At 45.7% G+C, this 23,102-nt stretch overlaps 1 protein-coding gene across 6 annotated transcripts in view; it reads left to right on the top strand.

Annotated features, from left to right (window-relative positions):
* Window positions 1-593: 593 nt before the first annotated feature.
* Window positions 594-23,102, top strand: part of KCNS3 (potassium voltage-gated channel modifier subfamily S member 3) — a 33,962-nt gene continuing 11,453 nt past the window's right edge. Inside the window, exons 1-5 of one of the 6 annotated variants that reach the window (XM_019654893.1) lie at window positions 1,373-1,517; window positions 10,998-11,126; window positions 11,227-11,341; window positions 11,691-11,785; window positions 18,054-18,239. The gene's annotated coding sequence lies outside the window, so the exon portion shown is untranslated. Of the gene's footprint in view, window positions 760-1,372; window positions 1,518-7,545; window positions 7,634-10,997; window positions 11,127-11,226; window positions 11,342-11,690; window positions 11,786-18,053; window positions 18,240-23,102 lie in introns of those variants that run through there. The other 5 variants (XM_019654733.1, XM_019654976.1, XM_019654651.1 and 2 more) reach the window with 5 other exon arrangements.

Below are 23,102 nucleotides of genomic sequence, written 5' to 3'. Positions count from 1 at the left end.
GAAAATGCTGGAGTCTGAGGATGACTTCTTACATTTTCACTTCCCCTCTGCCACTCCAGTGCTTGCTACGGCCCTTGCCTCTCTCCAGACCTCCATGTAACGTGCAGCTTCCTCCTCCTTTTAGAAACCTACCAGATCCTGTAAACATTGTTCCCTATTCTCTGACTCCCACCACTGGTTTTGATCAAAGCCAATGAGAAAACCCAGACATCACTGGATACTTCACTGAGGTCAGAGAAAGTGCCTTTCGTTTTTTCCATACATCCCTTAGCTCCCACCCCCTCCTGCGTGCCTGGCTCAGGACCTGGAACTTAAGGAGCTGGGGTCTTGCTAGGTACTTGTCTGAGTCTAGTGGTCAGCAAGTGCTGGGTTCCGGGCAATTGGCAGATTGTGTGATGTGGGGCGGGAGCCCAGGGAACACTGGGCGCCTCCAGCTTGGAGCAGCTGGCTCTGAGGAATTATTGCAATTCTGCACAACTTAAAAATCTGCAGTTTGGGGGCGGGAGGGGGAGCGCGGGGGTGGGTCCCCGAGCGTCCCATTGCTCCTCCTCAGGCAGTTCACTGAGCCTTCTTCCTCTCTGCAGAGGGGCCTGCGATGCCTCCTGGACCACACGCTGCCCTCGCTGAGCTCCTGGTTTGTTGCTCAGTCTCGGCCTCAGGCATCTCCCTCTGACGGTCCCCTCTTCCATTTTTTCGGGATGTGGACCCACCTGGGTCCCCTTCCGCTTGGTGCATATGTGCACCACCTCTTCTGACCTGGTAAGTCGAGGACTAGAGCGTGGGAAACAATCTTGTTCTGCTTTGTGCCTGAGTCTTCAGGCAGCGGTGCTGGTGGTAAACAGGCAGGACGTGCGTGGGGCTGTTTCCTCCTTTGCACTTTGTTTTGAAACAAGTTGGGGCCTCGAGACTTCCTAAGAAAACCCCGGCAAATTTGCAGTGTCGCTTGGGCCGCGACTTTCCCGAGACGGTTGCCGGAGCCACTGGGGCCGCAGATCTGTTTCCCGCGGGGTTGCGGTGCTCCCAACCCCGGAGGGCGCGCAGTTGGCAGGCGCGGGGCGCGCTCCAGCTCCCACCCGGACCCGGCGCGCTGCTCCACGGGTGACTCTGCACTTGGGTCTGGGCTGGGGCGCGCGCCCCGGAGGGCGGCCTCGGTGTCCAGCCATCTGTCCGCCTGTCGGGTGGCCGGTGCCCCGCTGCTAACAGCTGCTGGCGGCTCAGCGCCGCGCCCTCTGCCCGGGGAGCGCTGGCTGAGGGCCGAAGCTAGGTGGCGGGAGGAGCTGGGACCCAAGGGGCGGTAGCTGAGCGGCCAGCCCCGCCCCGCCCCGCCCGCTGCTCCCCGCTGCGCTCTGGCTCGCTCGGCGGCACAGACAGATGGACAGACGGACCGTGGCGGGCCACCCGGCTCTCCTCGCCGCCGCCGCGGCGGGCGCGGGGCCGCGCGGGAAGGCCTGATCCCTGCAGTGCGAGCCGGAGGCGTCGCAGAGCGCAGCGAGCCGGAGGCGCCGGGACTCCTGCAGGTACCTGCTTGTGAACCCACCTCCCCGTGCGCTCCGGAGACTTCTCGGTGCGACCTTGCAACTTTCCTCACCCTTTGCTGCCCCCCTCTTCCTCCCAGTGGCCCAGGTCAGGGGTGCAAGATCCCGGAAGTCTACCTCCGCAGGGTACTTTGCATACTGCTAGGCGCTTCCCATCCTCGGGTCCCCAGAGCCCACCTTCGCTGGAGCCCTAAGGATCCGCCTGTTGCACGAGTTGTGGGCAGCCCAGACGGTGCCTGGGTTTTTGGGAAAGCCGCAGGCAGGGCAAGTAGGGTCAGCTCTTGGGCGTGGTGTCGGGGTGGAGGATGGACTGGAGGCGGGAGAATCGATGAGCTGGGGAAGGGCGGCACTTCGCTTAGGGGCATCCCTGGGGCGTTTCCTTAGCTGGGAAGCTGTTCCTTCTCTTCCTCGAGAGGAGGCGCTTTCCCGGGGAATATGAGTGCTTCCCGGGCCGCCTGCTCCGCCTTCTTCCCTGTCATTCCCCCCTCCCCTTTGTCCTGGAGTGGTTCAAGGCGCCCCGCGACAGTTGGTGGGCAGAGCGCGCCCAGGGCCCTTGTCCTGGTGCAGCGCTGCGCCCAGAGACTACCGGCGTGCTCAGAGTGGGTGCAGCTTGGGGCTCACAGGGCCCGCGTTGAGTCGCCCGCAGACTCCTCGCGTTTGGATCGGTGGCTGTGGTGGGATTGGGTGCCCTGGGTCGAGAACTTCCCATTCCCGCGCCCCTCTGGGTGGCTGCCCGACCTCTTGAGGTGAATGAGACCATCCTGCAGGGGCCGCGGCGAGTCCGGCTGGCGCCTTTCGCATTGCAGGGCTCGTTCTGTGCACCCGCTCACCCCCCGCTGTCTCTTCTCTCTTTTGTGGAAGGAGCGCCTTTTGCGCGCTTGGTGTCTCCTGCATCTGGCTGGGGAGACTGAGCCGGTATGCTAACTGGGCATGGGGGTGGAGGACAGCAAACAACTACTTCCATCCACCTGAATGACGACCCTGGGGCCCTGGTTTGATACCGCGGTGTGAACGCAGGGCGAGGGGTCAGGCAGCAGGGCTGGCCCTTGTCCTCACAGAGGGTAGACTTGAGGACTACTTGATTTTTATTTCATCTGACCCTCTGAACAGTGGGGCAGGTGAGGAAAACCAGGGCAGAAACCTTCCCTGTCCCTTTTCATGTATTTGCTTAAGTGATTTGCATAACCATTCGTTGAGAACTGTCACCCCTAGTTGACCCCTTTCTAGACTAGCAAATACCTGCCCAGGTAAACAGGAAGCAAACATTTTCCAGAGCACCTGCCCCCTGGCTAAGGGCAGATGCCCTAGTGCCTCTTCTTCCTGCTTACTTCAGGCTGAAAGAGGGTGGTATTGATTCTGTGGTTGAACTTGGTGTATTGTGTAGGTCTCACCCCCAACCTGGGTTGTAAACTTGGGGGAAGATTTGATTGGTTCCACATGTGTTTACAAGCAGCCCACCTGGGCCAGGCCCTGCCACCTGCTCTGGGAATATACAGCTGTAAACTGAGATTTCTCCTCCCAGTCTAGTTCTAGTCTTCCTTTTTTTGTTTTCACCAAACTCCTTTCATCTTTTGTTCTAATATTAAATTTGTCTTTTCAGAGCTAGGAATGATAAATATTGGGGTAGAAGGGAGGAGGTGATACTGAAGTGCTTAAGAACTCTGAATCCAAAGCGTGTTGTGAATGTTTCAAGGAGACTTGCGAGACCTGTTTCATTTGGTCTTATGTCTGAGCCTTGATCATCTGGAAAATCAGCCTGATGAAGCCCATTCATGGGTGCAGCAGAGCTGAACGGCTGGTCAAGTGTGTGAGAGCAAATTGGGGAGTTGGAAGCAATCTTTGTTTTGTTCAGAAATATTCAAATATGAAAAATCCAGTGCTCTGATGCTTGGGTTTGCCAGCAAAGCACCAGCTAAGTATTTTTTCATCATCATCATCATCATCATCATCATCATCATCAAGAAAAAGGGAAAGAGTGGGGACTCCAGGCACCTCCTGTCTTCAGTGAATTTTGCCCATCGCTGTAATGCTTCACAGACTCTGCCTCCCTCTGTTCTACCAGAGACCTCAGCCTGCCCTGGGTATGTCAGCTTAGCTTTGAGAAAGCAGGCTCCACAGGGTTTTCCTCCTCCTTCGCCTTCTTCTTCTTCTTCTTCTGCCTCTTCTTCTTCTTCTTCTTCTTCTTCTTCCTCTTCCTCTTCCTCTCCTTCTTCTCCTTCTCCTTCTCCTTCTCCTTCTTTTTCTTCTTCTTCTTTTAATATATAACATTTATTGGCTGCATACTATATAGGCAGCTCCTCTGCTGGGCACTTTTTCAGGCATCATCTCATTTTATCCTCAGAACAATCTCCCGAGGAAGCGAAGCTAGCGTTCTTTATCGCGGTATTTCTGTGGGAGCCTCTCCAGGTGCATTCTGAGTTGGATGAGAGGCCAAAAGGACTGGGCTGGACCTGAGGTCTCAGTAGCAGGCGAGGACAGCTCTCCTAGGTGGAAGGGGGGTGTGTTTATTGCTCCTGCTTAGCAGATGTCAGGATGGATCCTCTAGGGGGACACTTGTGCGAAATACCCACAAGGAAACTACAGACTAGACTGTAACTAAGGACCTGGGTGCCAGCCCTGATTCCTACCTCTTTATGGCTCTTCGACTTAACATATGTCACGACTCTTCTCTGAGTCTATCTGTTTAGCTGCAAGGATGTTTATATGTGTAATATTTATTGTTACCCTGTACTAGGCACTGTGCTAAATTCTCTCTATGTATTAACTCATTTCATCCAGGTGACAACCCTAGGAGGTGGGCTCTATGATTACCCTTGTTTAGATGAGAAAAAAGAAACAAACTCAGTATCTGCACAAAATCGAACAACGAGGACAATGTGAAGCCAGGAGTCTAACCATAGCTGTCTGGCTGAGAGCCATTGTGAGATCCTTTCCTCCTTGTTTATCCCTACAGCCCCAACACTGTGCCTTGCGCTTAGTAGGACTCCGACTGGGTTGGTTAAATGGTGAAAGGTAGAGGCGGCCTTCTGTTACCAATAGACTTTTTAGTCCCTTGTCACATCCTTAAAAGGAACCTCGAAAACTGGTCTAGAAAAATGTTCTTTTTGCTTTTGCCAAAATACTCTTCTTTCCAATGGAATTCTGCCCAGCTGGTTGGGAAAAAGGAAGACAGACCACAAAGATCATGGGCTAGGTAAACATTATGGCTACTTTGGAAAATGTGTTTATTATCAATGAGAAACCCAGAAAAATCACAGAACACTTTGCACTCTGAGTCAAGTCTATCAAAAAAAACCTCCAACCAACACACAAGAATTTGTTGTGTGGGGTTCATGTGCTGAGTACTGCAGGCTTCGAGGGAAGGTGGAATTTAAGACATGTTCTCTGACCTTGAACTTTCAGTGAACCTGGAGGCTCAAGATCAACAAGCACAAATCAGGACAACACAAGATGCTAAATATTTGAGTCCCGATAAAAATCACAGCAACTCTGTCACATTTATAAAGCCTGTTGTATTGTAGTTTGCAGAAACTTTCACAGGGTTATCTCATTTCAGTTCTCATAGTAACTGAGTGTGATAAGTGATAGGCAGGGAAGAGGTTAGAAAGCCCATCCTGTAGATGAAGAAAATAAGGCAAAGAGAACCTTGGACTTGGCCATAGCCAGGTGTCTTCTGATGCCAGGTCCGTCATCTTTTCTGCCTCATTAGTTGGACAGTGAGATGTGGTGGGTCATTGGAGGTGGCTGAGTTTGAATGTGATCCAGAAGCTTGTTTTTAGTTACTGGTCTTAGCCAGCCAGGGTTCTTAGTGAGGGCAGGGGAGGAAGAGAAAATGTTTTTTTGATGTTGTTTTATTTTTGCATTAAGGGTATGTGAAACGTGGAGAAATCCCAGTTATGATGAACACAATTAACAGTGTTTAGAATGTATAATAAAATATAGACACTGATCTAGAAGCATTTCCATCCCTGTATTCCTTTATCCTTTTTCTAGATCACCTTTCACAACTTTGCCACACATATACCCCCACCTCTTACACAAGTCAACTCTTGCTAAAGCGATACATAGTTCCAAGACTAGGTTGTAGTGTTTTTCTTTGTGGGAAGGGGGTCTCGCCCACTTTGGAATCCTGAAAGCCTTGCACCATAGTTTGCTTGGAGTAGATACTCTATAAAATTGTCTTTTGTTGAGAAGTGTTGGATGATATAGGCCCAAGATCTGCTTTTAGCCAGGAATGTCACAGAGAAGCAGCTAATATTGACAGCAGCGGACTTCAGTGTGCTTGCCGAAGTCCCCAGTGAATGAAACATCACAGCTCATCCTCTGCTGAGCACCTAGAAGATGTTTACCAATGTTGACTTAATGACTAACCTATGTAGTCATCTAGATATCCTCTTTACATGTACAAATATGTACAAGCATTCACTTAATGAGACTTACCCAGTGTTATATACCGTGCTAGGGACTGGGTTTGCTGTGCTGAAAGACACAGATCTGGAGGTGGTGTGGGAGATGGGTAAGGAGACAGACGGTCAACAAGTCAATCACACATTTAAGTAGCGGCAAGCCACCTAAAGACCTTCAAGGGGAAGGAAAACAAGGGTGGCAAGGTCACTAGTTTAGATGGGGGATGGGTGGGAGAAAGAAAATTTCAGGCAGAGGCAAGAGTGAGGATTCTAAGGCAGGAATTGAGTGTTGGAAGAACTCCAGGAGGGCAGGGAGGGGTGGCTGGAGAGGAGGGCAGGGGCCAGATTATGCTGCACCCTTTTGGCCAAGTTCAGGATCTTACGAGTTTATCCTGAGGGCTGTGGAAAGAATTAATGGAGTTTCAGCAGCCAATTTGTATTTCTAGAAGATTGTCAGTGACGGCTGTGAGGAATAGATTAGAGAGGTCAGTAATGGCAATTGAAGGCCTCCTTAAGAGGCGTGCTGGAGAGGTGGGACCGAAAGCCGGATGGGGCTGAGAGAAAAATGAATGGGAGGCGAGGAAGTAGAGACCATACATGTGTAGGTTGGTTATGAAAGGGGACAGAGAGACAGAGGGTGCTGGGGAGAGTTTGTACATGCCTGTGTCTGAGTGGAAGGCGACCTTGGCTGAGGGTAGGGACTGAGTCCAGCTCCTCAAAAAATCAAAATACACACGTCTCTTTGTGTGGAATTAAACCGTACTATCACTTCTAGAAGATTAGAAAATTGAATCCTCGCTTTGGCTTTGTCTCCAATTGCTGGGTAAATTTGAGCTTATCACTTGTCCTTCCCTGTTTGTTTTCTTCCCCACAGCCTGGTGATTTTATGATTTAAAAAGAGATATCTTTCTATGAATATTCTTCTTCAATAGCATCATTTATTTGTGTTAGTTTGGATCCTTTTTATAACTTAAATTAGGAAAAATTTGAGTGGTTCTATATACATTTGTGGTGCAATTCTCAGCATTTGCTCTTTGATGATCACCAATAAGCTGTTTTCCAATTGACTTAAATGAAGAGACACCAGTGATAAGCCTGGTGATGAGGAGATGCCAACCTTGTCCAAGATATATGGGGGTGGGGCCCTGGTAGAGCCCGGGGCATGGCTGGAAGCCAACTGTTGTGTCTGAGCAGAATTCTTCTTTACCCTGTCTTCCTCATCACTTGAGATACTGCCTCTGTACCCTCGGATATCTTGTGAACAGATGGAAGAGACGTACATCTGGTCTGTCCTCTGGGAACCCGCATTTAGCAGAATATGCTGGCCTAACGATCAATAGTGAACATCATCGCTAGCCTGGTGGGGCCTTGAAGAAGTGATAGGGGACCCAGGGATCAATTTTATGTAATAGGGAATGACCGTAAATAGGACCATAGGATTGAAAGTTACTCCTAAGATCAGATAAGACAGTTGCTGCCTCTTGAAGGCTTCTTCCAGGAATGCTGACTTATATCCTGACAAATAATTAGTATGTTGAGATAAAAGAATTCCAGAAGACTAAAATTTTGGACTTGAACGTGCTTACATTTTTTTATTTTTTTACTTTCATTCTTCTATGTACTGCTTTGGTTTTCTTAAGTCCTGATTGATGTACCAAGGTGAACCTGCAGCATTTCCTATGATGTCTTAAGGTAAGGAATTTAACTGGCCCGAGAGGTAGGAGAACGTCATGGTTAAAGATTAGTTTGTAGATATAGATGGAGAGGAGACATTTGGGTTCAGGCAAGGTTACTTTAGCAGTTTTGTCTCTGAGGTCAGTAAAGCTTACCTTCTGGGCAGTGTTTTTCTTGTGGGGTTTTAAGATCCCGGTTTTCTAAGTGTGGTACCTTCATGAGCCCACTGATGTAGACCACCAGCCTCCCTCCTCCCCTTGGTGATTAGACATTGCTTCCAGTATTTAAACATTCAAGACAGTCATCTCCACCATGGGAACAAACTGGGAAAGTTCGCGTAAAATTAAGAAGTGTGACTGTTCTTCACAAATTGAGAGACCTGACCTCCTGGTGCCCATTGATAAGGGGCAGCAGTCCCCCTTTGGCAGGGCTGGTGCTCTCCAGCTTGTCACCGTGGCCAGGTGTCCTTCTTTTTCATTTCGGATAGCTGCCTGGCCCCTGCAGGAGTTCTATTTTGTGACCCCAGATTTATAGTTTTTGGAGAGTAAGCAGAGTTTCACAGGAAACCCAGAATAAGAAGTCAGACAAGTGGCATCAGTGAACCACAGGGGCCTGGAGGGCTGCAGTGACAATGCCTGGGACAGGTAAGTCCTTTGGGTTTTACCATCTGGAGGTGCCGTTATCAAAATCACTTAGTTCAGTGTTAGGGCAAGAATTGTATTATAGAAAAGCAGAAAGGATGAGTGTAAAACATGACCCCAAGAAGCTGTGTTGCAAAGAGGAATTTGCGGTTGGGAGATTTGATTTCGTTTTATTTTTTAACATGTGAGTGACTTGAGCATATCTATAGGAGGATTATGTGATATAAAATAATGCTTTCTTTATTTGTCATTGGCTTGCAATTTATATCTACAAGGAGCCCAGTCTTAGCTTTGGTTGTCCTTATTGAAGCAGAGCACTCCCAGGAATCAGATGGAGTGAGGTCTTTATATGTCTGGGGAGACAGCTCTGCCAACTTCAGATCTGACCCGTGTGAGATGAGTTTTTGCTATTTTAATATGTAAGCTGCTGTGCCTTAAAGTGGGTAATTCTACATTTTAACAGCAGCGGACTGTCAAGCAGTGCCCATGTGGCGTATACTCATGTGTTTGTAGGCTGCCCGTTTCCCTTTATCGTTGGTCTGCTGGAATCTATGGGTGATTTTAGCAACCAGCATCCCTTCTACTGCAGTCTGGATTAGTGTGCTTCTATTGGCTCTACGCCGTTTGCCAATTTTTTCCATTTAGTTTTTGTATTTGTTTAATAGTATAGCTTGATGCAATAATTGTGTGTGTTGTGTGTGTGTTAGAACTTATCGATCTTATCTTTGATGAAAACTATTTTTATTAAAGAAAAGCTGTATCTCCCTTCTGCAGTGGCTGATAAATAAGCTACTTTTATTCTGCTGTGACCACAATTCGAAAAGTACATTTGCTATGAATGTTCTTTTCTCCCAGGAATACAGTGGACAAGAAAGACTTTAAAATTCAACATGGAAGGGAGGCAGCCAGTAGCTATCCCTAACCCTAATCCTAACAGTTGTTGACCAACTAATTAATTCATGAGTTAACTCACCAAGTAATTTTTATGAACCTACTATGTGTCAGATGAGGTGCTAGGCACTGGGGATGTGGTGGGTGTTTGCATGAGATGGACAAAAATTCCTGCCTTCATGGAACTCATATTCGAGGGGGGAAACAAAGTATAAATAACAGCATAAATACAGTTATGTCTCAAGTGTATTTTAGGGATTAAAAAATGCTAAGGACAAAACATAAAGCAAAGAAGAGGGATAGGAATTTCCGGGAGGGGCGGGTATTTTCGATAGGGTAACCAAGGAAGGCCTCATTTGGAAGATATCATTTGACTAAAGACCTGAAGCGAGCCATGCAATCACCTGGGAATAGAGCATTCAGGCACAGACACCAGCCAGTGCAAAGGCCCTGAGACAGAAATGTGCCTCACTTGGCACGATTAAGGATAGTACTGAGATCAGTATGCCAGAGGGGAATGAAAGCCAGTGAGGAGTAGGAGATGAAATCAGGTAAGTAAACAGGTGTGAAATGGAGTTTTTATTCTAAATTGGAAGCCACCAAAGGGCAGAACATAGGAGTGACGTGATGTGATTTACATTTTAATAGGATCTCTAGCTAAGGAACTCTTAACCCTTTCTGTGTCATGGACCCCTTTTGCAGTCTGGGGAAGCCTGTGGATCACTTTTCAGAATTGTGCTTTAAATGTAAAAAATAAAAGCCACAGGATATGACTCCAACCATATGGAAGTACAGTCATCAAACTATTAAAACCAATTTATGATTTAGCAATATATGTGCTTCTTTATCAACTCATGGAAGAAGATCTGGCAGTAGGTCTATAACTACTGTGATTTCAAAGTAATAATGGGCATACATGATATTTTAGGAGATCTGCAACAACTGTGATATGTGAAATTATCTGGGATTTCTGTTGGGGTGAAGTCACAGATGCTGATAATAGTACCCTGGACCACTGCCTGTGTATTTTTTTGTTTTGTTTTGTTTTTAAGTTTGTAGCAGAGGATAGTTTATTTTTATTAGAAGAAAAAATACATTTCAAACAAATAGAAGTGGGCCCGAACAGTAGTAGAGAATGACTCACGGGCCATTATTAGAAGAGAAACTCCAAAGAGTTTGGAGCGGGCCGAGCAGAAGAAGCTCAAAAGGCCACTGCCTGCGTTTTTAATGAGAGGAATCGCTAAATTTTGAGGTTAGTGAAAAATCAAGAACCCCTTCCCGCTTCTGCCCCCCTCCCCACCCCAGTTAAGTTCAAGGACCTCCTGAATTTTCTCTGTAGACCCTGCTCTGTTTGGTGGGGAATAGATTAAATTGGGGTGCTTGTCCCGTCTGTATTTCAATAGGCATGGCTGCTGTTCACCACTTTTGCTTCATATCACTGCAGCTGTACCCAGCGGCAGCCTCCCATTTTTTAGATGTTCTAGCAACAGCAGTAACTCCAAGAGGATTTTAAAATATCTTTCTGGTTCCTTGTGGCTAAACAGTTCAGGAGGCCTGGGTGTGGTCCCTTTGGGTTGGCGGAGTCACATGCAACCCGTTCTCCTTTCCTAGGACATCTCTCACCTTGGTTATTACTAGCTCACCAAGGTGTGGATAGTACAGGCAGAGTTCTTTATGTTTTAAGAGGAAATAGTCTGTATCGATGGCTCTAGGTCATAGGGCTACATGCTGGCCACACCACAAGCTTTCTGGCCTCTACATCTCTGCACGTGTTCTTTCCTCTCCTTGGAGAAGGGCCTTCTCACTCTTACCTGTCTCCCTTACTTGCTCATATCTGACCCAACCCTCAGGGCTCAGCTCAGATGCCAGCAGTTGTCGCTGCTACTTCCTTCTCCTCGAGCGACCTTTCACCTCCTCTGAACTTCTGCGGCACCTTCTCAGTACCTCTCCTCCAGGTACCTGACACGTCCCTCCTTATGGTGAGTGTACTTTTTGCTTCCCGGTTTACCCTCTTACCAGTTCTTCTAAGCTCCTGTAAACTCTGAGGACAAGAGCCATGTTGTCTTTTGTTCTCCGTAGTTCCCCGGACAGTGCCTGCCTTAAAGCAGATGTGAATGAATAGCAGAAGCTTATGATTACTGCAAATGACACGGGAGCACGCCGGCAGAAGAGTCTATCTCACTCAAATCTGTATGTAAGTTCGCTTCATGTCTGTCCCGTCCCCTCCTCCCTGCAAATACTGACCAAGGCTGCTTAGGACCTTTCCTTTTCCCAAGTAGAAACAACTGTTTTCATAAGTGTTTTGTAATCCATTTAGAGAAATTCATGCAGCATTGAGAGGTAGAGTAGAAAGCAAAAATCACCCTGAATTCCATCACCCAGGCAGAATGCATTTAACATTTTGGTGTATAGTCTCATAGACTTTTTTTCCCCATATTATAAAATCAGACATATTTTATAAAGATCAGATCATGCCATATATTGTATTAATTAGTTTCTTTATTTACTTAGCATGTATGACTATCCTTTTTATGAATCTACAGGCAGTGGAACATAGTGGTTAAGAGAATGGCTTCGGAGCATAATTGTCTGAATTCAAACCGTGAAGCTATCGCTTAATAGCTGTTGACCCGGGAGAGTGAGTTAATGTCTCTATTTACCAGTTTCTCCATCTGTAAGATGAATCCAGTAAAAATACTACTACTTGTACAAGTGTTGAAGATTAAGTGGGTTCAGACATGCAAACACTTAGACAGGGCCTGGCTCAGTACACAGGAGCTCTTACTGTTATTATTTCCGTGTTTTCAACGGCCACAGATTCATCCATTGCACTGCCACATCCTAATCTATTTAGTCCTTCTCATATTGATGGACAGTTAGATAGCCTTTGGCTTTTTGCTCTTATGAATAATTAATGATGTAGTCAACGTCCTTGTCCATACTCGTACATCCTTGCACACTCGTCTGATTTATTTTCTCAGGACACATTCCAAATGTATAACTGCGGAATTTTTTGATACACGTGGCTACAGTGTTCTCTAGAAGGTCCCCTTTCACCAGTTTATATACCCCTATTATCACTGCATGATATGTTTTTTGCCCTATGCCCTCCCAAACTGCTGACTTTCAGTTTCTCTTTTTATCCGCGTTGGTGCAGACTTTGATGCATCAGCCTTTGAAAACATGGGGACAGAGCAACCTGGGCCCAGGGCCCTAAGCCCCCAGGTGGGCTGATCTGCCAGACTGTTACCTGGCTGAGGCAGAGCCCCTGCTTCAGGCCAGCCCTGTGGCTGGGGGATTCAGGCAAGGTGGAGGGAGCCAGGGCGTTCCTTCCTTGGGCCAGTGGAATAGGGCAGTCACATGGGCTACTCAAGGTGCCCCAGAGCCCTGCTGACACACCGGGATGACCATGTTGAGGTCAGTGGCTGTGTGGTTCTGCTTCCTCTTATGAGGTGCACACTCTTCCACGGGGCGTTTCTGGCTTTCCTTTCTGTAGCTTGTCTTTGGAGAGACTCGGTGACTCAGCAGCAGCCTGCTCCCCAGGGGAGGTTGTCTAGGAACAGGACCTGAGGAGAGGAAAGTGGTGTTTGGTTACCCGTGTTTCTAGCCTTAGGGATTTCTGGTATTCACTCACTGTGGATGGCCAAGAGAAACATAATTTATAGTAACCTTTGACATAAAATTTAGAGGCTTTGCTTTGGAACGCACTGGCTGGTTTTTCTCTCTAAAGACCAGGACTTTTTGAAATTTATTTTTAATCCCTGCATAGATTAGACCCTGAGAAGTTTTCATTTTCTTCTTGGGGCAGATCAAAAATTTAAAAAGAAAATCATTGAAAATTAAGGATTTCTCATATTTTAATGTCCTCCTTGAAATTTGATAATTGGGGAAAAGTAAGTAGTTGGGGGGATACTCTTAGTAATCTGTCTGAATCACCTGGAAGGTGTTGTATTATTCTGATTGCTTTGGATTATAGGATTTTATACGATTTAAATATAAGTACAAATTTCCTGGCACGCTGAATCGAATTATGGTAGGCTGATTGTGATATTATAATTTTATTAAGCAAAACCCTGGACCACAATTCTCATTAGTTAAGCAAGATAGAGGTAGGGTCAAATTTCACCTGTCATTATTATTACTTATGTTTCATTCCGATTTTATTGAAAATTGATGAATAGTGACAAGACTACAAAACAGACATGCATTTGCATTTTCCCTGGGATTTCAGTGAGTCTCAGAAGGCTGGAGCAGCTGTCTGGAGTGGGTGTGGTCAGCTGAAGCCCCACCCCCTGCGGGAAGCTGTAGCAGGCCTCATCTTTGAAACTGTATTAGTGTGTGTGCACTGGGTGTCATTCTGTCACTGGAAATGTTAGCAAACATAAGACAGACTATCAGAGAAAATCACTAACCTTTACTCTAACTCAAATTGCATGACGCATGCTTTGAGTTTCAGCAAAAGGTTAACCTTGCTTTTATCTTCCTTCATTGGCCAAGTTTTGCTTGTCTGACACCGGAAATGCCATGACTGAATTCTGAAAGAACAAGCATTGAGGGAATGTCCCAGCTGCTGTCAGCAGATGAAGTATTTGTACGGACTGTTGTTCAGAGCTTTCTGACCGTACAGCCTTCAAACAGGTGTCTGTGGTTTTTTCGCTCTACTTTAGAGCAGTGGTTCACAACAGCAGGCAATTTTGCTCTCCAGGGGACATTTGGCAATATCTGGAGGCAGTTTTGGTTGTCACAACCTTTAGCGGGAGGAGGGGTGAGGGGCCATGCTACTGGTGTCTAGTGGGTAGAAGCCAAGGTTGCTACTAATATCCCGCAGTGCATAGGAAGGCCCCCATACAAGAAGGACTACCAATAGTACCGAGGCTGAGAAAGCCTGTCGTGGAAGTTTGTAAGGTCAGGGTGTCTCCAGGGACGTTGGCTGGCTGCCAGGAGGGTGCTCAAAGGTGCTGTTTACCTGATAGCTCATCACAGGACAGGATTAGGCTCTCTCTCAGCATTACAACTTGGAGACTCACTTTCTGGTGTCCCAGAGCTGACCAGACTCTAGATTGACTTGCACAGAAATCCATAGGAAACTGAGTAATACACCTCTTCTGTCTTGCTGAGTCCCACGAGTCAATAGAACTAGTGGACAGAGTGGGTGCTTGTGTTGGCTGCACAGCTCATATGCCCCCTGTTGGCAAGATGCCAGGGCACTGGAAGTGCCAGGAGGTCCTCAGGTAGCCTAGGGTCAGCCTTGTGGTATCTCATGCTTCCTGAAACTCCGAGATTTGGACACTTAACCCTTGACTTAAGATGCATCCCATCAGGATCGGAGATGCTGCGTCTTCAGGACAGGGCTCGTCTTTAGAAAGTGCTGAGATGTGTCTTAGGAACCAAGTTTGATCTTTTGCATTTTCCTCCTTTGCTTCCATTGCTGACCAGCTGCCTTTCATTATCCATATCGATTCTTTTAATTTCCTCTTTAGTCTGGTTGGCTTAGGGGAGAGGAATTGGTTCACTAAACATGTGTCCAGCCCCATCGTGTAGCAGGGATAATTAATATGAAGCTTGATATTAAGACACTCTCCCTAACTGGTGCCTTTCTCAGTCTAGTGGATGGCACTGAGGTGACAACATTTCAGAAGAATGTGAGCCGGGCGGTGACAGGTCCATTCAGGATTCTATGCAAGTACAGAGCAGACAAATCTGAGCTGCAATGTCACTTGCAGTATCTGCTTTGATCTTTCTGACTTTACAGTTCAATTTTTGGAGAGCAGCATTATTCCTGGTATTCTGATTCCTGGGAGAAGGATGTAAGGGGCCATTGTCACTCCTGTGAACTGTCTGCTTGTCCACTTGATATTTCTCGTTCTGTCCCCGATTGGATGTCAGGCCTCTGAATGATGAAAGAGTCCAGTGTGCCACCTTATCATCCCCTTTTCCCTCTCAGTAATGGAGGCGGTCATTCTGTACATTTTTGAATGCTGTGGTCAATCCCACCAGGAAATATAGCCATGCTGGAGAGAAGTCCTAGGATGATGCGGAGAGTTCCCCTTTTTACTGTGAAGAGAAGAATTTTGCAGAGACTGTCCACACTTGAGTGAACTTGATGTGTTTTGCCAGGATCCTGCTGAATCACTCAGCAAAGTCAGAAGCCTACTTAAGTGCTAAGTCACAGATGATACTCTCTTCTTCTGAACAGTTACACCCGGAAAGGGACGGTGGGGACGCAGAGAAATAGAGACATTTGGTGGGATTGTGAAGCAGGAAGGGGAGGATGTGTTGGATGTGCACATTTTTCTTCCCCAAAGCCCTCGTTTGGGGCATGTTCTACCCCCTTGCCCATCCTTCCTTAACCTTTTAGGTGTGGGACTTTGGGCAGGTTGCTTCTCTGAGCCTTGGTGTCCCACCTATAAAACGGGAATAACCGCATTTACCACTTACAGTGGCTGAGAACAGAGAAACTCATAGGGAGGTCCTGGCATGTTGTAGGGACTCAGAAAATGCTAGTTATCATTTTCTGTGGAGAGATCACACTTAGAATGTGAATGCCCCAAGAAGGATGTGGAGCGACATAAATTCACACCTAGAAGTATTGACTGGTATTACATTTTGCCCCGAAATCCAGTTTTTTGGACAGGAAACAAGGTGATGGAAAATGAGGCAAGGCACGAGAATTCTAAGTTTTGGGGGGAGGGAGAGTGAAAGGGATGTTACCCATTCATTGGAGATTGATGGAGGGCTCACTAAGTATCTGTTTCTGTAAAGAAGACACGCTTGGTTAACCTCACAGTTTGTCCCTGGGCCAGGCCTGTCCTCTGTGATGGGCTGGTGCCCAGCAGTACTTGGAGTATTTTTTTAGAAGTGCTGAACAGCCTAAGTACTTTGTTAATTTTTTGTTTTGGTAATTAATATAGTCACATCAAAGCTATTTGCAATTAATTAATTATCTCTCAGCCAGATTAATCTTACCTTCCCTTAAAATGTGCTATGTTTGCAAAGACGTCTGATAGGAAAAGAAAGATTATACGTGCGTGCTATATCCTTTTAAAAAGGGTGGTTGGGGGATGGGGCAGAAGGTGAAAGGATTAGGAAGTACAAATTGGTAGTCACAAAATAGTCTTGGGGATGTGAAATACAGTCTGGAGAATATAATCAATAACGTTGTATACATTATGTAGGGTGCAGATGGGTACTCGACTTATTGGGGGATCACTTCATAGACTGTGTAGATGCCTGACCACTGTGCTGTACGCCTGAAGCTAAAGTAGAATAATGTTGAATGTCAACTATAATTAAATGTCTATATAGTCACGGGATGTAAAGTACAGCATAGGGAATAGAGTCAATGGTATTGTAACAGCTTTATAGGAAGTTGACTTGGGGGAGGTTATCACTTTGTGAGGGGTGTAAATGTCTAATTATTATGTTGTTTTGTACACCTGGAGCTAATATAAAAAACAATTAAATTAAAAAATAAAAGGCACAGCAGCATCTCTCTGTTTCATTGGAACGTACATATCTGAGACTGACCCAATGGTGTGCTGCTAGGAGGCCCAGGAGGGGGGGCAGGGGGAGGGGCCAAGGGAGGGGCAGGGGGAGGATGTTAACTCCTGAATCAATTTTATTTATCCCTATTGAGACTTCGCTACCCCTTCTGCTCAGAATCCTATCTCAGAAGTTCAGTTTGGGTGGTGCTGCAATTATTTTCTGGATCATTTCCCCCAAATCAACTCCATCAGAAGTGGAAAATCACTGAAGGATTGCTCTGCCCGTTGTTTGCTGGGACCAGCTCAGAAACCGTTCTGCGTTGTTCCCTCTCCATTGCCTCCTTGATGTTGATAGGACACCAGTTACTTGTTTAATATTTGGTTTGGGGGCCTGTGGCCTCCTGGGGGGTCATGGAGAAGGGCAGGCAAAACATCTTGTTTGCAGTCCCAGCGCCTAGCAGATGCCCCGCAAATCTTCATCTGCAATGAATGTTTGCTTAGTGACTGACATAGCCAGAGGCACTTCTTTCACTGCCTTTCTGCAGCTCAGAATCAATCTTTTCTTCTTGCTCCCTTAACCCCACCCCCTTTGGACCTAGCATTGATTGGAAAACATGAAAACCAGTGGAAAGATGCTTGGTGCTATATGGGAATGCATCGACATGAGGCAAGGCTTACCTTGTTAGAAATCGGATTTTTTTGCTTCCTTTATTCTATTCAGAGAGAGAACTGAAATTTGCCTTTTTCTTTGTTTGGATACAAACTTAACTCTTCCTCCACAGACACACCCCCACATGCACGCACACACACACCTTCACCAGACAACTCTGATCCAGCATGTATAGTCATTTCTGTTCTGTGAAATATAACAATGAACAAATAAAGCAAAATTGAATTTGTCCAGCCTCAGAAACCTATTGGTTTTAAGTTAGAGCAGTGGTGTTAATTCTGCTAGGGCAGTCACATTCAGAGCTCGGCATCCGAAATGGATGGAAATGTATTCATTAGAGATTTATAAGTATATCCTTGATGAATTAGCTAGGAAAATAACACTCCTGGAAGAAACTGTATGGCAGGTGAGTGATTGCAGTCCTGATTCTAGTGCCTCATTTCATCTTTGGATGTTTTGTTGGCCTCAGGGTCAGTGTAGATGTCCCAAGCTTCCATTATAGTCAAGATCCGAGAGTCCTTCAGCCTGAGAGTGGTTGTAAATCCTGTGTGATGATGTCCCTTGATCCATGTGTCTAGTGGGAGTGATGGTTCCATGAAGGGAAAAGACTGGCCCCTCCCTCGGAGTTAGTTGGGGTCTAAGATATGGGGTTAATCAGTTAAGTGCCCTTGCGCTGACTTTGAGATAGAACGCCTTGTCTTGGGTATCTTCCCTTCTTGGAATTACAACCTGATTGATGCTTTCTTCTGCAGGTGAGAGTGATTTCCCGGCGATTGCTTTGTAAACCAGAGAACAGGATTCTTCTCTTCCTTTTGGCCATTAAATGCCCATGTGCACCACACATTCCTGTGGGGGAAGAAGGGCGGAGCTTCTTGGATGATGATGGACGTTCCACCGGGCAGGATGAGGGCAGAGTGTGTGACATCGACACCACAAGGGTAAGATTTCCTCTCTGACATTTTCTTTGGCACCATTATTTGTCAAAGGAAGGGGAGAACGAATCTTACAGTGTAGGGACAGAAATGAAGGTTAAACGCTAGGGAGATTATTCTGATTGTAAAATCCACTGGGAAGTGGGGCCGATGACTGAGGGGGGAAGGGAGTGTGTCAGCCTGGAAGGGGTACATTGAAGTTGTATTGGGGGTGGCAGGCCAACTTTGGGAGATTCTGTGGTCCACATTGCCCAGCTCCTCTTTTGCCATTCGTAGTTCAGACTTGAGGGAGTGACACTACTGTTTTTGTGATAAGATTTCACTTGTGTCCATTTGAATTGATCTGGCTTAAAACGGGTTCTGAGGAGCTGGGGTGGGTAAGGTCACAGATTGGGGGCTTATAGGAAGTACCGGGCTCAGAGACACATTTTTCTTTAAGCCACATAATGTTGACAACATGGTGGATCAGTTCTGATCAAACTTGAGATATTACACATAAAAACCAGGATTTCCTAGTTCTTTTGGAACACTGAGAGATACACCTACATTGGCCCTCCATTCCCACAAAGAACTCTGGTGCTGAGTGGCCACTACCTCCTAGACAAGCGTGAACAGTTCACTACAGTCCCCACCAGCTCACTTCATTTGTTTAACTGACTTGTTTGCCACTGTAAGTATTTCACAGGCCATGCCTGGTCTAGCTCATTCTGCTAGCTGTTTGACAAAAACAGTGATAACTTTTATTAATTCTTCCAGATAAGAGGGAATATCTTTCACTAGACTATGGGCAGCAGTTAGTATAAGGGGCTGGAGCTGTGGTGATGACAATACATAACCCCTTCCATGGAAGAGCTTAGAGTCTAGTGAAAGCAATGGTTAAACTTGTTGGGAATAAGCAGAACTGTAAAAAACATTATAATATCTTGTGGTGGGTGTGCCTGAAGGACTGCGGGAGAAGGCAAGCAGAGCAGGGCGGGACATTATTAATTTGTCCTAAGTGTATTCAAATTCTCCAAAACTTCCTCCGCTGCACGCGAGAGCATCACCGCAACAGCCACTTGTATGTGGGTTTCTCCATGTGATGTGACTCAGTTGGAGATGTGATGGGGTACCTACCGCACAGTGAAAGCTCTCCTCTTGTCACAAAGTCTACATTATTCCTGTTTCTGGTTGAAAATCTTACATCCGTGATTCTTTGCTTTTTGCAAATAGGACCGACTTCTGGCTACTTGGCTCACTAAATCACTTAGCCTTCTGAGCAGCCCTCAGCTTGGAGATGAGCTGTGTGAATTACAGGGATCCCTGGAGTTTCCAAAGGGGAGAAGCCACACTAAGTAGAGATCCAGAGGGAATGAATGCAACTCTAATATGACTGTATCTGGTGGAGGGAGCAAGAGAAGGAAGGGCGTATGGGGAGGTAGAGGAACTCTTACCTCAACCTCTGATTTCTGGAATAAATTGTCACATGTACCTCGTGCTTTGTGCTTTCAAAAGACTTTTGCACTTGCTATTTACCATCAAGGTGTATTTGTCATCTTTCACAGATCAAGAATCTACCCACCCAAGGTGATGTAGCTGGGAAGTGGCAACTCACACAAGTTTTTGGAGTCATAGCCTTTTGCTCTTTTCTTTAGTTCAAGCATGGATAAGGGGACCTGGTGTGTTCATTTAGTTTATGTCAACATTTACAAGTTGAGTTTAGGTTGTGAATATTCTGAAATAGAGTGACCTGGGGTCCTGGTGACCCCTTGGAGCTGTGCTACTAGTGTGTTGTCAGCTGTGCTCATGATGTCAGAACATGTTAGGGGTGGAACAGACCTAGGAGCGGGTTTCTTTGCTGTCTACTTGGCCAGTAGGACTCACATGTTAGAGCTGGGCTTCCTCACTGGGCTGGTTCCATGTAGAAGCGTCAGGATGCCCAGCGAATGCTGATCCCTGGAAATCAAGACTCAAACCCAGAAAGCTCTTTGAAGTTTCACGTGCTCTGCATTCTGGCTCTGGGCATGTCCTTCTAGATGACTCATCAACAGCTATTTCTTTCTCAGGATTACACTAATTTAGCTGCTGTAAAAACACTCAGATTCACGAAGGCCTGAACCGAGGACCACCAGCATCTCCATTGCCAAATCTACAGTCAGGGTGGACTGTGCAAGGCCATTAACCTCTCATCATACTTTCTGCCCTTCTCTGGCCTATCACTGATCTTCTTTTCTTTACATGTCACCCAGGCCAGTGCACAGGGAGCTTGCTATAAGAGAAGGCCATCACTGGGGAAGGTCCACCTCCATCCATGGGGGTGGACTGGGTTTAGATTTTCAATTCTGTTTATATTTGCTTGGTTTTATTTGGAATTTTCTCACGTGGCATGGCCAGAAATAGAATTTAGCATGACCTGCCCTTTTTAAAAACAAATGATTTTTAAAAAATTTAATAGAAGGAAATGCAGCTTTTTAAAAAGAATGTTCCAAAAAGATGGCAATATCAATGCAGAAAAATTCACCCCCCTCCCTTTTTTTCTTTGATGAAAGGACTAATATAGGTTTTAGACAAGCGAGAAGGAAAAAAGGAACCTAGATTTTGTTTTACTTTTATGGAATTGATTTTTAAAAAGTGGTTCTGCCCCATTAAACTGGCTTTTATTACACTTTTGTTACTTTTCTGAGCAAAGCAAGTACATATCAAAGCGACTGATGCACAGGTATGCATGAATATGGTAGTCTTGAAAAGACAGTTTTGAGAGTATTTTTCAACTGAATTTGAGAGCAAGAAGCAAAGACAGAAGTAAGAGGTTAATGGCTTTGAAAAGTCTCTACAGGTGCTATTTGGAGAGAAAGAAGTGGATCAGTGTAGTTTTTCTTTTTCTTTTTTTTTTAAAAGATTTTATTGGGGAATCAGGGGAGGGGAACAGCGTGGGGGAATCGGGGAAGGGGTACAGACAAGTTGCTGTTCTTTTGGTTCTTCAGTCTAGTTGTGGAGGATGTTGCTTCACTGGCCCATGTTGGTATTATCATTGCGCTCTTCCCGGGTGAGGCAGTCACTCGCCGGCCATTGGACGGCCACTCACGGTGGCTCACGGCAGCCCACAGTAGCAGGGGCTGCAGCCTACACGGACACTTGCTGCTAACGGCAGCCTAGCTCCAGGTCGAGCTGTTGTTCACCATCTTAGCTGTAAAGGGTGCAGCATCACTGGCCCTCATGTGGGATCCAAATCAGGGCCCTGCTGCTCAGAGCTGGCATCTCAAGCCAGCTCTTAACCAATGCGCCACTCAGCTGGCCCTAGTGTAGTTTTTCTTTTAATCTGCCAGTGAATATCTTGGATTTTTGATGTCTTTGTCTTTCTTTTGAATCTTACAGACTCCAAGAGGCACAAGGTGGCCAAATACAGTGTATAACGTTCTCAGCACAAGTGATTTGGGTGGGTGGTAGGCAGGGGGATTGATGCAGCAGTCTAAGCTCTTCTTGAGGAAGAGAATGAAAACAGTAGTTAGTTGATTTTTCTACCTTGAGGCCAGATGACTTTTGTATCCACAGATGGGCCTGATTTGAGACCCTATGTGCCCTTGGCATGCTAGTAGCAAAAATCCCTTACTAAAGAGCATAGCGTTCTTTAATGAGGGTGACCGATAAAATATGGAAATTCAGAGATTAACCAGTCCTTCTTTCCTCCCACTTTTTGAAAAATGAAAACCTCATATTTGAGGCATAGTGGAAAGAGCCTGCCCCATAAAAACTGGATAATCTTGCCTAAACTCTAAGCCTTAGGTCTCCCTATTTGCAATATGGGGGTATAATATCTTAGGATTGTTGGAGAATTAGAGGAAATGATTCATTCATTATTCATTCAGTTATACTTATTTCCTGGTAATGTCCAGATATGCACTATTTACTGGGAATTAAAGGGTGAACACTAGTGTATATGAAAGCAATTACCATAGTGCATGGCTCAAAAAGGTGCTTAGTAAATTATTCTGAAAACATTTTTGATGGGCAATTTTAACATGTACAAAAATAGATTAATGCATTAAGCTCCTCTGTAGCCATCACTCAGCTGCAGGAGTTATCAGTCCATGGCCATCTTGCATGATCAGTGTCATCTCACCCCACACCCCATAGATTATTTTGAAGCGCATTTCAAACATGGCATCATTTTATCCATAAAATTTTAGTATATATTTTCAAAAGATGAGTATTTTTCAAAGGTCATAATTGTAATATCTTAGTGCATTGAAAAAATAACAATTTTTTTAATGTTATCAGTATTTCATTGGTATTCCAATGTTTCTGATTTTAACATTTTATTTTAAGTATTTAGCTAGTTAGAATCAGGAGCCATACAAAGCCCACACATTGAATTTACTTGCTATGTCACTTACTTGATCCGTGTCATTTGTTTAATGTGGTTTCCCGCTGTCTGGATTTGCTGATTGCATCTCATAGTGTCCTTGAACATGTTCTTCTGAAATCCCTATTGCGGCTCTAGAGGCTAGATTAAATTCAGGCCTGTTTTTTTTTGTTTGTTTGTTTTTGGGTTTTTTTTGCTCTTGTTGGGACTGGGATACTGCAGGTTTGTGTATGAGGTCTGACAATTAAGTTCCTGAACTTGTTCCAACAATGTTGCTAACCTTTTTTGATATCAGAGGGATTATTCATTATGAATTTGTACCACCTGGACAAATAGTTAACCAAGTTTATTATTTGGAAGTGCTAAAAAGGCTGCATGAAAAAGTTAGACAAAAACGACCTAAACTTTTTGCCAACAATTCATGGCTCTTGCGTCACAACAATGCACTAGCTTACACGGCACTGTCTGTGAGGGAGATTTTAGCCAGTAAACAAATAACTGTATTGGAACACCCTCCCTACTCACCT

This window comes from Hipposideros armiger, unplaced genomic scaffold (genome assembly GCF_001890085.2).
Source record: "Hipposideros armiger isolate ML-2016 unplaced genomic scaffold, ASM189008v1 scaffold_0, whole genome shotgun sequence".
In the NCBI taxonomy this organism is placed as follows: Eukaryota; Metazoa; Chordata; class Mammalia; order Chiroptera; family Hipposideridae; genus Hipposideros; species Hipposideros armiger.
The sequence above is the reverse complement of the archived record's forward strand: the minus strand, read 5'-3'. Positions and strand labels throughout refer to the sequence as shown.